Consider the following 16,070-nt stretch of genomic DNA (forward strand, 5'->3'; position numbering starts at 1 on the left):
GTAGGAGAGCAGAATAAATAGTTGTAGTAGCAATGTAATTTACTCATTTTTGTTTCTAGTATAATTTTGTCAAAGATGTTTACAGTCACTACCTACTAGGCTTCCTTAGGATTTTCGATGACTTTTGAAACACTAATGCAGTCTTTCGTTACTCTTTTTATCTTGAAACCAACCTGAATTGGAAACAGACTTCAGATATCAATCATTGCATTTAATGTTGCTTAGAGTTAACATCTAGAAGTCAAACAGGAAAGATTGTGGCACAAGCAATATTTAATAATTACAAGTATAAAGATTCTTATTGAGAAGCAAAACAGGAAGAATCAAAAGCAGAAACTTTACTGAGGAAAAAATTCAGAAGCGTTGCCAGTTGTATACCAAACTTGGGAGTATACTACTAGATACAGATGCATTTTCATAAATTATTTATTTTTAGTTTCCCTATTCACTTAGAAGAGAAGTAATCTCCCTTTTGATTATGATGTTGTGAAAGATGCATGGAGCACGCTCTTGATAGTACATACCCCAAAACAACAAAGGCACAAAGGCTGGAGGGATGGGGTGACAGTAGGAAAGATTTTTGACATCTGTCTGCTAAGCCATGTTATTAATATTCAGTACAGTAAAATAATGCATAAGAGCAGCACTATAAAATACAGTCAAATATGTTTTTTTTCTTTGTTTCATAGCTAGAGCTTTGCTAATTAAGAATGTCAAAATGTAAAAGTTCTCCAAGAACGACTACCTTCTTGAAATTAATATAACCCACAAATACCGTTGTTGTTCAGTCACTAAGTCATATCCAACTCCTTTATGACCCCATGGGCTGTAACCTGCCAGGCTCCTATGTTCATTAGATTTCCCAGACAAGAGTACTGGAGTGGGTTGCCATTTCCTTTGCCAGGGGGATCTTCCTGACCCAGGCATTGAACCTGCATTTCCTTCATTTCAATTGAATTATTTACCACTGAGCCACCAGGGCAGCCCTTTCTAAAGTTTACATTGTAATTAACTGAATTGTACCTTTACCTCTGTAAGATGCAGTTTCCTTTTCAATAATCAGGAAATAATAATAATACCTGTTTAACAGATTTATTGAGAGGAGTTCTTATGCTAAAGTTTGTAATGCTCTCAATACAGAGTAGTATAGCATACAGCAGTAACTACTCTGTAAATGAAGTGTACACAGACATTTGTCCAAAGTTATTTTTCATTTTCTGTGAGAAAAAGTAGTACGGGCATAAATATGATCAAGTAATTAATTACTCAGGTCTTACATGTATATGTTGCAATGGCATGTGCAGTAGTTGAAATAGCATGGATATTTAATGTATCAACATGGAAATATGTTTCTTTTAAATTATTAGCTAAATAAAGTTTGGAAACTATGATAAACTTTGCTTTTAGTGTAAAAATGTGTTGGTGTATGTTCAGTTACATATGCATGTGTACATGTGTAAAATGAATTTTAAAGATTGTATACTAATATGTTGATTCCATGTTTTATTTTAATTTATCTGATGGAATAACCCTGGCTTTTTCATACCCTTCTGTGTGTGTATGCATGTGTATGTTTACAATGAGAATGTATTTTCTTACAAATTACAAGACAGCTACTTGGGTTCATTAATTTTAAAATAAAAACATATTAGCATTCTCATCTAAAAACTGGCACATATATGAAGACCAAAGTGATGAAAAGCAAGTAGTTATAAAATAGCATACAAGATCTAACTATCCTTACTGACTAGTGTAAAGTCCCATTAAGATATTTTCTTTGTACATGAAGGCATTCTGAAACAATGGGAATACAGAGGGAAGGTGTACACGCATTGCTGTGATGCTCAATCAGAGAACATCAGTTTGCTAAGAATTCAGTCAGAAAACCAGGCTAACAGCAGGTTTACCACACAAGAGCACAGGCCAAACTTCCGCAGTTTTGGCATGTAGAGTATTTTGGAGGCTAAGATGACAGAACTGCTCATAAAACCATCTGCTATTTACTGATCCATCTGTTGGTCAGCAGAGAGCTTTTAGAACCCAAGAAAACTTTCAGTCTGAGAAACAGCACAATTTCATTTTTCTAATTGAAAAAATAGCATTAATGTTTTACACAGTCAATATTTGATTACTGCAGACCACACAATATCAGTTTGTTCTCATTATGATTGTCATGATTTATAAATAAGAAAATCTAGCATCACATTCATTTGCTTAGAACTTATACATGAATTCATTAATTAGAGATTCCTAATATATGAGGAAATAATATTTGGTTAAGCACTTTTTTTGAACAGTATTGTGCTGCCCAAATATCAGATGAAGTTATTATTTTTTAATATTCTCATCTGACTATGTGGCTATGTAATTCAGTAAGATAAACATCAGATCTTCAACAATTTTCACATGTCTTAAGAAAATTAAGATGAGAGATGACAGAAGCTTTTGTTATTTATAAAACTATAAATGACATAGTTATAAAATTAAGAGGTTCAATTTTAAAGGTTGGAGTTCAATGCCTACACATTCTTATAATATTTTATTAGATTATTTAGTTTTATTGTTATTATTCATTTGCTCAGTCATGTCTGACTCTTTGCAACCCCATGGACTACAGCATGCGAGGCTTCCTTATCATTTACCATCTCCCAGGACTTGCTCAAACTCAGGTCCATTGAGTTGACTATGCCATCCAACCATCTCATCCTCTATTTTCCCCTTCTCTTCCTGCCCTCAATCTTTCCTAGCATCAGGGTCTTTTCTAATGAGTCAGCTCTTTGCATCAGGTGGACAAAGTATTGGAGTTTCAGCTTCAGCATCAGTCTTTCCAATGAATATTCAGGATTGATTTCCTTTAGGATTGACTGGTTTCATCTGCTTGCAGTCCAAGGGACTCAAGTGTCTTCTCCAACTCCCCAGTTCAAAAGCATCAATTCTTTGGTTCTCAGCCTTCTTTATGGTCCAGTTCTCACATTCATACATTCCACTGGAAAAAGTATAGCTTTGACTACATGTATTTTTGTTGGCAAAGTATTGTCTCTGCTTTATAATACACTGTTTAGGTTTGTCATATCTTTTCTTCCAAGGGCCAAGTGTCTTTTAATTTCATGGCTTCAGTCATCATCTGCAGTGATTTTGGAGCCCAAGAAAATAAAGTCCGTCATTGTTTAATTGTTGTCCCATCTATAGCAAATAGATGAAGGATGCCATGATCTTAGTTTTTTGAATTGGGTTTTAGGCCACTTTCTCCACCCTCCTTTTTCACTTTCATCAAAAAACTCTTCAGTTCCTCTTCACTTTCTGCCATAAGGGTGGTATCATCTACTTATCTGAGGTTACTGATATTTCTCCTTGCAATCTTGATTCCAGCTTGTGTTTCATCCAACCCAGCATTTCGCATGATGTACTCGGCATAGAAGTTAAATAAGCTAGGTGACAATATACAGCCTTGATGTACTCCTTTCCCAATTTGGAACCAGTACATTGTTCCATGTCCAGTTCTAACTGTTGATCCTTGACCTATGTACAGTTTTTCCAGGAGGCAGGTAAGGTGGTCTGGTATTTCCATCTCTAAGAATTTTCCACAGTTTGTTGTGATCCACACAGTCAAAGGCTTCAGTGTAGCCAATGAAGCAGAAGTAGATGTTTTTTTTCTGGAATTCTCTTGCTTGTTCTATGATCCAACAGATGTTGGCAGTTTGATTTCTGGTTCCTCTGCTTTTTCTAAATCCAGCTTGAACATCTGGAAGTTTTCAGTTTATGTACTGTTGAAACCTAGCTGGGAGAATTTTGAGCATTACTTTGCTAGTGTGTGAGATAAGTGCAATTGTGCAGCAGTTTGAACATCCTTTGCCATTGCCTTTATTTGTGATTGGAATGAAAACTCACCTTTTCCAGTCCTTTGGCTACTGCTGAGTTTTCCAAATTTGCTGGCATGTTAAGTGCTGCACTTTCACAGCATCATCTTTTAGGATTTGAAATAGCTCTGCTGAAATTCCATGACCTCCAATATCTTTGTTTGTAGTGATGCTTCCTAAGGCCCACTCAACTTCACACTCCAGGATGGCTAGCTCTAGGTGAGTGGTCACATCATTGTGGTTATCTGGGTCAGTAACATCTCTTTTATATAGTTCTTCTGTGTATTCTTACCACCTCTTCTTAATTTAGTTTTATAGTAATACAAAATTATCTTTTCTTACAAAATTGAACACTTGGTACAAAGTTCAAAAAATTATAAAAAAACAAATACTTTTAAATGTAATACACATGTGTAATCAGATGTTTGTAGTCTATACCAATTTTTCTCCTTCTACAATTAGCACTAACGATGTTTATTCAAAATAAAAACAGGTAAGGTCACCTCATTCTTTTAAAATTATGTAGTAGTCCATTGCATCAATTTGCTACAATTATTTAATAAGTAATTAAAGTCATTTAGGTTCTTTAGAATTTTATTATTACAAAAATGCTCCATGAACATTTTTACACAAACAGATTTTCAGGCATTTGTAAGAAAATCTGTTAGATAAATTTCTCAAAGTATTGTTGCTAGTGTATTTCCAATTTGACAAACATTGACAAAGTTTTCTTCAAATTTTTTTATCAACTGACTTTCCTGTTAGCAACTTAACATCAACATCAACAAAATAAGTGGTCAGTATTGTTATTTTCATCAATCAGGCAGTTTTAAGATGGCATTCAATTGTAATTTTATATACATTCATGAGTGAGATTAAAAATTTCTAGTATTTACAACACATTTTTTATATTTGTCTTTTCCAATAGTCTACATATTTAGTATAAATACTAAATTACTTTGTAATTTTATGAGTTATTTGTATGTTAAATTGATACTTTATCTGTATTATTATTTGCAAGTATTTTTTCCCAAATCCATTTTTCCTTGGAATTATTCTGAGTTTTCCAAATTTCAGTTTCAATGGAGGTATGCTAAAATTTTATATAATAAAATATCAATTTTTTGTTATTTCTAGTAGCTTTTAGTCATACTTTCAAAGACATTTCACATTTATATTTTTTTCTGTATACTCTTTCAGTATATTCTTATTGGATTTATTTTTAAGAAAAAAATCATCAATCCATTTTAAATAATTTGAAGATAAGTTGACTTTACAGATTCAGTTATTTCTTCCAGTATGACAAATGAGTTGTCTCAAAAATTGTTTGAATAATCCATCTTTTCCTCACAGCTTTAGAAGTATATCTGGACTTAGTTCTAGATTTTTCCATCAATCAACATAACAGGCTATAAATGCACTAGATACATTGTTTTAATATTTTGAATGTCATAATATTTTTAATGACTGGAAAGTTACATCTTATACATTAGTCCTTTTAAATGAACTTTTCTGATTAATTTTCCTCTATGTCCATTAAATCTTAAGAAAATCCTGCTGATATAACTCTTTGTATCAACATATATTAATTTAGGGAAATATAAAAATGCTATTAATCAAAATGTTAATATCCAAAAACATGTAGGCCTTTCATCTTGTTTAATTCTTCCCTATTGTCCCTCATTAGCCACAAAAGTGAATTTTAACCCAGAGGACCTTATAAATTTTTAAGTAATTACAGTTTTGATTTCCTTCCTCATGAGTTATTTTTAAATCTTAATATCATGCTTTTTCCCTCTTCAGAATGCTTAGCTTTTTATGGATATTTTTGCCAGGTTTACACTTTTATTTTGCATGGGTAAAGAAATACAATTAATTTATATATACATGTATTGTACCTAGAATCTATCAGAATTCTCTTATCATTCCCATATGTTCTCATCGTTTCACTATACTTTTCCTTACTGTTCTATTCTCCTTATTTTTTAATTTCTTGAATGAACAATTAAAATATATCCATTTTAAGAAGAAATTTAACTGAAAAGTCTTACTTTTCCCATAATTTTCATTTTTATTTATTCTAACTGCATAGATCACTATCTTACTTAGCTTTCAGATAAACTATCCATAGTTAGGAAGTTATGCAGAATTCAAAATTACCATTTGCCCTTAGGAAGTATTTCTTGATTCTGACATTGTATATTCCATACAGTACATTTGTCTTCACTGTAATTCCAGAGGTTAGCATAATTTATTTTTTGAATTGAGATGACTTTCTAACAATATCTTTTAAAAAATACTTAACATTTTCTTCCCTTTCACCTTTGAATAGTAAATTTAGAACAAAAAACTTTCATTGAATTCCAGCATAATTTGGAAATATTGACATTATCAACCTATGCCTAATACAAAAAAATGTTTATTTTGTCCTCAAATCTATTAGTCCCGTTTTATTCTATGACGTACTAAAGCCTTCTTCTCAATTTTCTTTTCAGTTTTTAATGTTTTTGAATTTTTTGTGATGTTGAGACAGCTAAAGAATATTATTAAACCATTTTATGTTAGAACTTTGATGATAATGTCACTTTTTTAAAATATTAATTGCAATCCATTTTTGTTCTTTTGTATCATCTCTAACATTTGTGGAAATTTTAACTCCTTACAAAACTTTTATTTTTCTATTTGTTTTAGCATTTTTACTGACATTTTTGTCTCCTTTCTGTCTTTTTTGTGTTACTCCGTCTCCTCATTTTCCTTCTATTTCCTCTTTTTCTTCTGTAAGCTAGCCTTCTTTCCAGTCATTTTATGTCGACTTACTTTGTGTCTTTTCCATAGAGAATATTCTCTGTCAAATGTTAGCAGGCAATATCAAGATTTTAGGAGTTTATTATATACGTGTATATAGATTAGGAAAATTGTTGACAGTCTCCCTAATCTTACAGTCTTTCTTCTTATAGACTCTGACCATCCAGCGTAGTCATTCACAGCTGACTTTGAATATACATATATTTTTTTAACCTCCGGCCACTTCTCTTTCTACATAAATTGGACGGCCAGATCCAGCATTCCCTAACCATTGGGAGTATTTTCCCTTGCCACTGTCTTTCAGAGTCATCCCTCAGTGGAACAGCTGTGGAGAGGCTTTCCCTTTCTAACTTGCACATGTCTATCAAGCTAGGTCATCTGTGAACCAAGTGTGAACTTTCCTTCCTTCATCAATTTATTGCTGGGAGAAATATCAATAACCTCAGATATGCAGATGACACCATCCTTATGGCAGAAAGTGAAGAGGAACTAAAAAGCCTCTTGATGAAAGTGAAAGAGGAGAGTGAAAAAGTTGGCTTAAAGCTCAACATTCAGAAAACGAAGATCATGGCATCTGGTCCCATCACTTCATGGGAAATAGATGGGGAAACAGTGGGAAACAGTGTCAGACTTTATTTTTCTGGGCTCCAAAATCACTGCAGATGGTGACTGCAGCCATGAAATTAAAAGATGCTTACTCCTTGGAAGGAAAGTTATGACCAACCTAGATACCATATTCAAAAGCAGAGACATTATTTTGCCAACAAAGGTTCGTCTAGTCAAGGTTATGGTTTTTCCTGTGGTCATGTATGGATGTGAGAGTTGGACTGTGAAGAAGGCTGAGCATCGAAGAATTGATACTTTTGAACTGTGGTGATGGAGAAGTCTCTTGAGAGTCCTTTGGACTGAAAAGAGATCCAACCAGTCCATTCTGAAGGAGATCAGCCCTGGGATTTCTTTGGAAGGAATGATGCTAAAACTGAAACTCCAGGACTTTGGCCACCTCATGTGAAGAGTTGACTCACTGGAAAAGACTCTGATGCTGGGAGGGATTGGGGGCAGGAGGAGAAGGGGACGACAGAGGATGAGATGGCTGGATGGCATCACTGACTTGATGGACATGAGTCTGAGTGAACTCCAGGAGTTGGTGATGGACAGGGAGGCCTGGAGTGCTGCGATTCATGGGGTCACAAACAGTTGGACACAACTGAGCAACTGAATTGAACTGAACTCCTTCATCAGTTGGTTGTAAAAGATTCCCCATGTAGGCTTATGTGTGAGCTGAAGGAAGACCATGGCCATAACATTACTGAATGACACAAGGATCTACTACACACTCCAGGAGCTCACTCTCCTCTGATTCTATTTATCTTACAGTTCCATAATTGTCATTTATAATTTACAGTAGCCTTTCTTTGAGCCTGACTGATCCTAGGATTTTTGAGTCCTGACAAAATCTAGGTCATGATAGGCAGTTGTGGCCATATGGTCACTTGATACCACATGGTCAGTCATTTCATTTTCACTGAAACTCAGTAACAATGGTCATTTTTTTTGTTTGTTTGTTTGTCTTTTTCATTTGTTTGTTTGTTTGTTTAAATGTATATAAGTCTGTGCTTCAAATGCTTAGTATGTCTCTGGAAATCTAGGGGTCTTATATTGTGATCTTCTCTTAGAGACATGCTGTATACTCCACTTGGCAATTTTTCACATTGTTGATACATCTAATACTAGAGGATCTGCCATTTGTTATAGTTTGTTCAGTACTTCTTGTACTGAAACTTGAACCTACTGCAGAACATTTTCCTATCCTGGGCCCCACACAGCTCAGGCAAGATTGTATCTCACCTTTTATGGTTTGTGTCTCATCTTATGGTACATGTATATAGCCCATTGCATAATACCCCCTTTTTTAAAAATTTTATTATGTATGATTTAGTTACCATTGTTACAGGAGAGGAATATATTAGTTTGGTGGTGATTTTTTTCATGTTGGTTCTGAAATCAAAGACACTTGGTTGAATTTTTGGCTCTACCATTTATTGTGTGAATTTGGGCAAGTTTTAAACCTTTTAGAGGTCAGTTTTCTCATCTCTAAAATGGAAATAGCAATCATTATCACCCACAATTTCTGTGAAGATTGAAATAATTCACATGAAACACTTATCACAGCAGCTTCGGTGGGAATAGGTGTTCAACAAAAGGCACCTTCTAACAGTCATAGCATGTTCCTCTGAAAAGTGTTGATGCTCCTCAAAACTAAATATTCTTTCCTGAAATTAGGTTGCAAGGTGAGCGCCTGATACCTCTGTGCGGGTGGATTATCACTTTCTTACATTGTCATTTCCATTGCCTAAGACCAGAGACTGTTGTAGTGAACAAATCTCTCATTATGAACCATATTTTACCCCTTTGAAAGGGTAAGGTGGAAGGCTTACTTTTGGCAAAAATATAAAATCAGGTTTCTGAATGAAAAGTAGTTTGGCTCTTTTCAAATCTCAGATGCCACCTGACAGAGGCTGATAAATCTTATGCAGCTAGAAACCTGGAATGAGATGACATTGGTTTAATTTGGGAAAATAAAATAGAATGAGGTCAAAACAAAAGTGATTTCACATGGCGGGCAGGACTTATGTGGGATTGTTACTCAACCAGTAGTACAGGCTTAATATGTACATATAAATAAAATGATCTAGATAAGCTCAAGAATGATATATTTCAAAGATTAGTTATGTACAAATTTGATATTCGAGTGGGGACGTGATCCAAGTCTTTTGATGTCATCTTCCAGAATTACCTTTCAACAATATGTCCTTAGTTCCTCTGTGAAATCTTCCTACCCCAAGAAAGCCATCCATTCTGTGATGATGGGAGTGTGATAGACATTGTGCAATTGATAGCCACATGGCCACACGTGACTGTTGAGCACTGAATATGGCTAATGCACCTAGCATTATGGTTCTATGAAGACCTTTTAGAACTAACACCCAAAAAAGATGTCCCTTTCATTATAGGGGACTGGAATGCAAAAGTAGGAAGTTAAGAAACACCTGGAGTAATAGGCAAATTTGGCCTTGGAATACACAATGAAGCAGGGCAATGACTGATAGAGTTTTGCCAAGAAAATGCACTGGCAATAGCAAACACCTTCTTCCAACAACACAAGAGAAGACTCTACACATGGACATCACCAGATGGTCAACACCAAAATCAGATTCATTATATTCTTTGCAGAATATAATTCAACAAAAACAAGACTAGGAGCTGACTGTGGCTCAGATCATGAGCTCCTTATTAGCAAATTCAGACTTAAATTGAAGAAAGTAGGGAAAACCATTAGACCATTCAGGTATGACCTAAATCAACTCCCTTATGATTATACAGTGGAAGTGAGAAATAGATTTAAGGGCCTAGATCTGATAGAGTGCCTGATGAACTATGGACTGAAGTTTGTGACATTGTACAGGAGACAGGGATCAAGACCATCCCCATGGAAAATAAATGCAAAAAAGCAAAATGGCTGTCTGGGGAGGCCTTACAAATAGCTGTGAAAAGAAGAGAAGCCAAAAGCAAAGGAAAAAAGGAAAGATATAAGCATCTGAATGCAGAGTTCCAAAGAATAGCAAGAAGAGATAAGAAAGCCTTCCTCAGCGATCAATGCAGAGAAATAGAGGAAAACAACAGAATGGAAAAGACTAGAGATCTCTTGAAGAAAATCAGAGATACCAAGGGAACATTTCATGCAAAGATGGGCTCGTTAAAGGCAGAAGTGGTATGGACCTAACAAAGCAGAAGATACTAAGAAGAGGTGGCACAAATACACAGAAGAACTGTACAAATAAGATCTTCATGACCCAGATAATCACGATGGTGTGATCACTCATCTAGAGCCAGCCATTCTGGAATGTGAAGTCAAGTGGGCCTTAGAAAGCATCACTATGAACAAAGCTAGTGGAGGTGATGGAATTCCAGTTGAGCTCTTTCAAATCCTGAAAGATGACCCAGTGAAAGTGCTGCACTCAATATGCCAGCAAATTTGGAAAACTCAGCAGTGACCACAGGACTAGGTCAGTTTTCATTCCAATCCTAAAGAAAGGCAATGCCAAAGAGTGCTCAAACTACCACATAATTGCACTCATCTCACATGGTAGCAAAGTAATGCTCAAAATTCTCCAAGCCAGGCTTCAGCAATACGTGAACCATGAACTGCCTGATGTTCAAGCTGGTTTTAGAAAAGGCAGAAGAACCAGAGATCAAATTGCCAACATCTGCTGGATCATGAAAAAAGCAAGAGAGTTCCAGAAAAAACATCTATTTCTGCTTTATTGACTATGCCAAAACATTTGACAGTGTGGATAACGACAAACTGTGGAAAATTCTGAAAGAGATGGGAATACCAGACCACCTGACCTGCCTCTTGAGAAATTTGTATGCAGGTCAGGGAGCAATAGTTAGAACTGGACATGGAACAAAAGACTGGTTCCAAATAGGAAAAGGAGTATGTCAAGGCTGTATATTGTCACCCTGCTGAGTTAACTTATATGCAGAGTACATCATGAGAAATGCTGGACTGGAAGAAACACAAGCTGGAACCAAGATTGCCGGGAGAAATATTAATAACCTCAGATATGCAGATAACACCACCCTTATGGCAGAAAGTGAAGAGGAACTAAAAAGCCTCTTGATGAAAGTGAAAGAGGAGAGTGAAAAAGTTGGCTTAAAGCTCAACATTCCGAAAACGAAGATCATGGCATCCGGTCCCATAACTTCATGGGAAATAGATGGGGAAAAAGTGGAAACAGTGTCAGACTTTACTTTTTGGGGCTCCAAAATCACTGCAGATGGTGACTGCAGCCATGAAATTAAAAGATGCTTACTCCTTGGAAGGAAAGTTATGACCAACCTAGATACCATATTCAAAAGCAGAGACATTACTTTGCCAACAAAGGTTCATCTAGTGAAGGCTATGGTTTTTCCTGTGGTCATGTATGGATATGAGAGTTGGACTGTGAAGAAAGCTGAGCACCAAAGAATTGATGCTTTTGAACTGTGGTGTTGGAGAAGACTCTTGAGAGTCCCTTGGACTACAAGGAGATCCAACCAGTCCATTCTGAAGGAGATCAGCCCTGAGATTACTTTGGAAGGAATGATGCTAAAGCTGAATGTCCAGTACTTTGGCCACCTCATTCAAAGAGTTGACTCACTGGAAAAGACTCTGATGCTGGGTGGGATTGGGGACAGGAGGAGAAGGGGACGACAAAGGATGAGATGGCTGGATGGCATCACTGACTCGATGGACATGAGTCTGAGTGAACTCCAGGAGTTGGTGATGGACAGGGAGGCCTGGAGTGCTGCAATTCTTGGAGTCCCAAATAGTTGGACACGACTCAGTGACTGAACTGAACTGAACTGAATGCACCTGGCAATTTAAATGTTTATTTTATTTAAATTTGAATTTAAATAGCCACATATGGTCAGTGGCCTGTTGTACTGGACAGCACAGTTCTGAATCTCTGATCTACTCTCCTGGAGCTTTTCTGATACTACTACATTTTCTTTATCCATTCACTGGTCAGTGGACACAGGTTGTTTCTATGCCTTGGCTACTGTGAATAGTGATGCAATGAACATAGGGGTGGTAATATATCTTTGAGATTTTGATTTAATTTCTTTAGAGTAAATATCTAGAAGTGGGATAACTGAGTCATATGGTAATTCTGTTTTTAATATTTTGAAGACTCTATAATGTTTTCCATAGCAATATCACTATTTTGCCTTCCGATCAACACTGTTCAATACTACCAACACCCAATGCTTACCTTTCCTTTTTTTTTTTTCCTTCCTACAACAAATCTTTTATTATTATTATTTACTTTACAACATTGTATTGGTTTTGCCATGCATCAACATGCATACTTTTTTGACAATAGTAATCCTAATAGTTATGATGATATATCATGTGGTTTAGGTTTTCATTTCCCTGATAATTAGTTATGTTGAGTGTTTTTCATATTTCTTTGGCCATTCTATGTCTTCTTTAGAGAAATATCATGCAAAAGATTAAGGATTCCTCTTAAACCATGCACAGAAGTCAACTCAACATAGATTATAAAGTTAAAGACAAGCCATGGAACTATAAAACATTTAGAAGAAAATATAGAGGAATAGCTTCATGATGTTGTTCAGTCAGTAAATTGTGTTTGAGTCTTTGCGACTCCAAGGACTTCAGCACTCCAGGCTCCCCTGTCCTTAACTATCTCTTGGAGTTTGCTCAGACTCATGTCCACTGAGTCGGTGATACCATCCAAACATTTTAGTCTTTGTTGCCCCCTTCCCCTCTGCCTTCAATCTTTCCCGGCATCAGTCTTTTTCAATAAGTCAGCTCTTCACATCAGGTAGCCAAAGTATTGGAGTTTCAGCCTTAGCATCAGTCCGTCCAATGAATATTCAGTGTTGATTTCTTTAGGATTGACTGGTTGGATCTCCTTGCTGTCCAAGGGACTCTGAAGAGTCTTCTCCAGCACCGCAATTAAAAAAAAAAAAAAAATCAATTCTTCAGCCCTCAGCCTTCTTTATTGTCCAACTCTCACATCCGTACATGACTACTGGAAAAACCATAGCTTTGACTTTATGGACTTTTGTTAGCAAAGTGACGTCTCTGCTTTTTAATATGCTGCCTAGGTTTGCCCTGGCTTTTCTTCTAAGGTGTTAAGTGTCTTTTAATTTCCTGGTTGTCATCACCATCCACAGTGATTTTGGAGCCCAGGAAAATACAGTGTCACTATTTCCACTTTTTCCCCATGGATTTGTCATGAAATGATGTGACTGGATGTCATGATCCTGGTTTTTTGAATGATGAATTTTAAGCCAGCTTTTTCACTCTCCTCTTTCATTCTCATCAACAGGCTCTTGAGTTTCTCTTCACTTACTGCCATTATATGTGAACTTGTTAATATGTCTCATGACATTGGTATTAGCAGCAGTTGCCTGGATGTGACAACAAAAGCATAGGCAACAAAAATAACAAATATAAACACGTGATGTCCATCAAACTAAAAAGTAAAGAAAATAATCAACAGAGTAAAAAGCAACCTATTACATTTAAAACGTTTAAAATCATATATCTGATAAGAGGTTAATCTCCAAAATATATCAGAACCTACTACAATGCAACACAATAATAATAATAATAACTTGATTGAGAGTGACCACCAAAGTATCTAAATATGATAATTTTTATCCCCAAAGGCTAACTACCCAACATGAGCTTTTGCTTATTTCAAGTATGTTTATTCTAATTTCATGTTCAGGGGACTGTCTAGTGAAAATAGTGTAATGGCAGATCCTGGCCATGATTCTTTTATTAATTAATTAATTCTTTATTTTTGCACTCAACCCCAATTTATATTGAGGTGTTAATAATAATTATGCTTTGAATTTAGGAGCATTGATGCTAACTAGAACTCTTTGTCCAGTCCTTTAAATAGTTGGATTTCCCTTTCCCTAGTGCCCTGCTAACCTAAATTAATGACTGTAGATCCTTTTGGTTCCAGGTTTCAAAACTGATTCAGGTTCATTAACTGGGCAAGGGATTATGCCTTTTTACTTAGGCCACTGCTCACAGCCTGCTAAGCCATCATTCTTGATTTATTTTGATGATACAATTGAGTAATAACCTTGTGGGTCCATCTGATTTACTTATAAGAATGCTGATTTCTAATAAACATCTCTGTGACCTCTATAAGTACTTAATATCCCTCCTGTGCTTTACCAACTGATTCTTAGTTCTTGCCACAAATTATCATAATTATATTTTCATTGATTCAATTAGTTCAGTACCACCAACTGACCTTTATAATTTCAGAATCCTATCAGACCCATCATTATCTGTGAGTCTAGCTTTGTAATGATGTCTCCTACCACTAGCCATGATCTATAGATGCAAATCACAGATTATATGCACACTTTTTTAGTTTCTGGTAAATTTTTGGCTTTAGACTTTGTAGTTCCTTTGGATTATAATCTCTTTAGTCTTTATCAGACAAAACACATCTCAGCTTGGGTTATGTTGTGATTTATTCCTAGTTTTAAGCCCAGGGGAGCAGCTTTCTTCATTCATATGTTTTGAAGTGAAAAGCCTAATAAAAACAGTAGTTTTATTTGTAATATCTAGAAACCAAAAATGAAAGCACTATTCAAAAAACAGGTGTGTAAATAAGCAAATTGCAGTGTGTTAATAGAATTGATTACTATTCAGCAATAAAGCATAGTAAACTCCTGATACATGCAAAATAGGAAACCCAACAGTAGTTTGTCAACTGAAAGAAACCAGATACAGAAAAGTATGGATTATAGAATTTCATCTATATGAAAATCAAGGACAGTCAAAACTATCATCATTGATAATAGAAGGATTTTGGTTGTGGTCGTGAGGTACTATGGTAATGAAAATGGTTGGAAATGGGAATAAGAGAACTTTCTGAGTTGATGGAATTATTCTCTATTTTGATTGGGGTAGTGGCTACATGAGTGTATATGTTTATTAAAACTATTTAGTTGTATAATTCAGGTCAGTACATTTTGCTGCATGAAATTTAGTTTTATCAGAACTAAAAATGTTATTTTGATCACTCTAGCTATACACCCATCTGAAAAGGAAAATCTTTCTACACAAATTAAAATACCAAAGAATGAAAAGCACCCAAAGGAACATGTATTAAGGGAAATAATGCTAGCATACAAAATACTAGTTATGGAACATAATAAAGATTCATTCCTCACACATATAACACCAAAGGGGGAAAAAATCAGGTGTCTTCACTGAGGATTTTGATTCCACTCTGTCTCAGGAATCCTGGTTCCTTCCATTTCATAATCCTGATATCTCAGATTGCTTCTTTCAGTTGCATGGATGGAAAGGCAGAATGTAATAATTGATCTTAGATGCTAGTCCTGAAATTTGTAGTATAAATGACTTCTGCAACTCATATTGGCTAAAATTAATTATATTAATTATATAATGTCTAGATTATGTTGATGGATATAGACGTAGATACAAGCATACATATTGATAAAGACATGAAGAGTCCATCAAAGAAGCTGAATATGTGCTTTTTTGCATGAACAGCAAAGAGAGAAGGTGGAATTTAGTATTTAGCTCTTCTCTACCAGAGGATAGATATATTATTGCTTTTTAAAGTAATACTCATGTTAGAGTGTAATAAAACAAATATGTATTCTCATGCAAACTGAAAGAGGTCTTCCTGCAAATACAAAATTAGTAGCAAATATTTTGATTAATTTAATGGAGAAAAATAAACAAACTTAAAAACCTTGCTTATGTGTTGCCCATCCTGAATCCCCCTCCCACCTCCCTCCCCATACCATCCCTTTGGGTCATCCCAGTGC

Source organism: Bos indicus, chromosome 9 (genome assembly GCF_029378745.1).
Source record: "Bos indicus isolate NIAB-ARS_2022 breed Sahiwal x Tharparkar chromosome 9, NIAB-ARS_B.indTharparkar_mat_pri_1.0, whole genome shotgun sequence".
NCBI lineage: Eukaryota > Metazoa > Chordata > Mammalia > Artiodactyla > Bovidae > Bos > Bos indicus.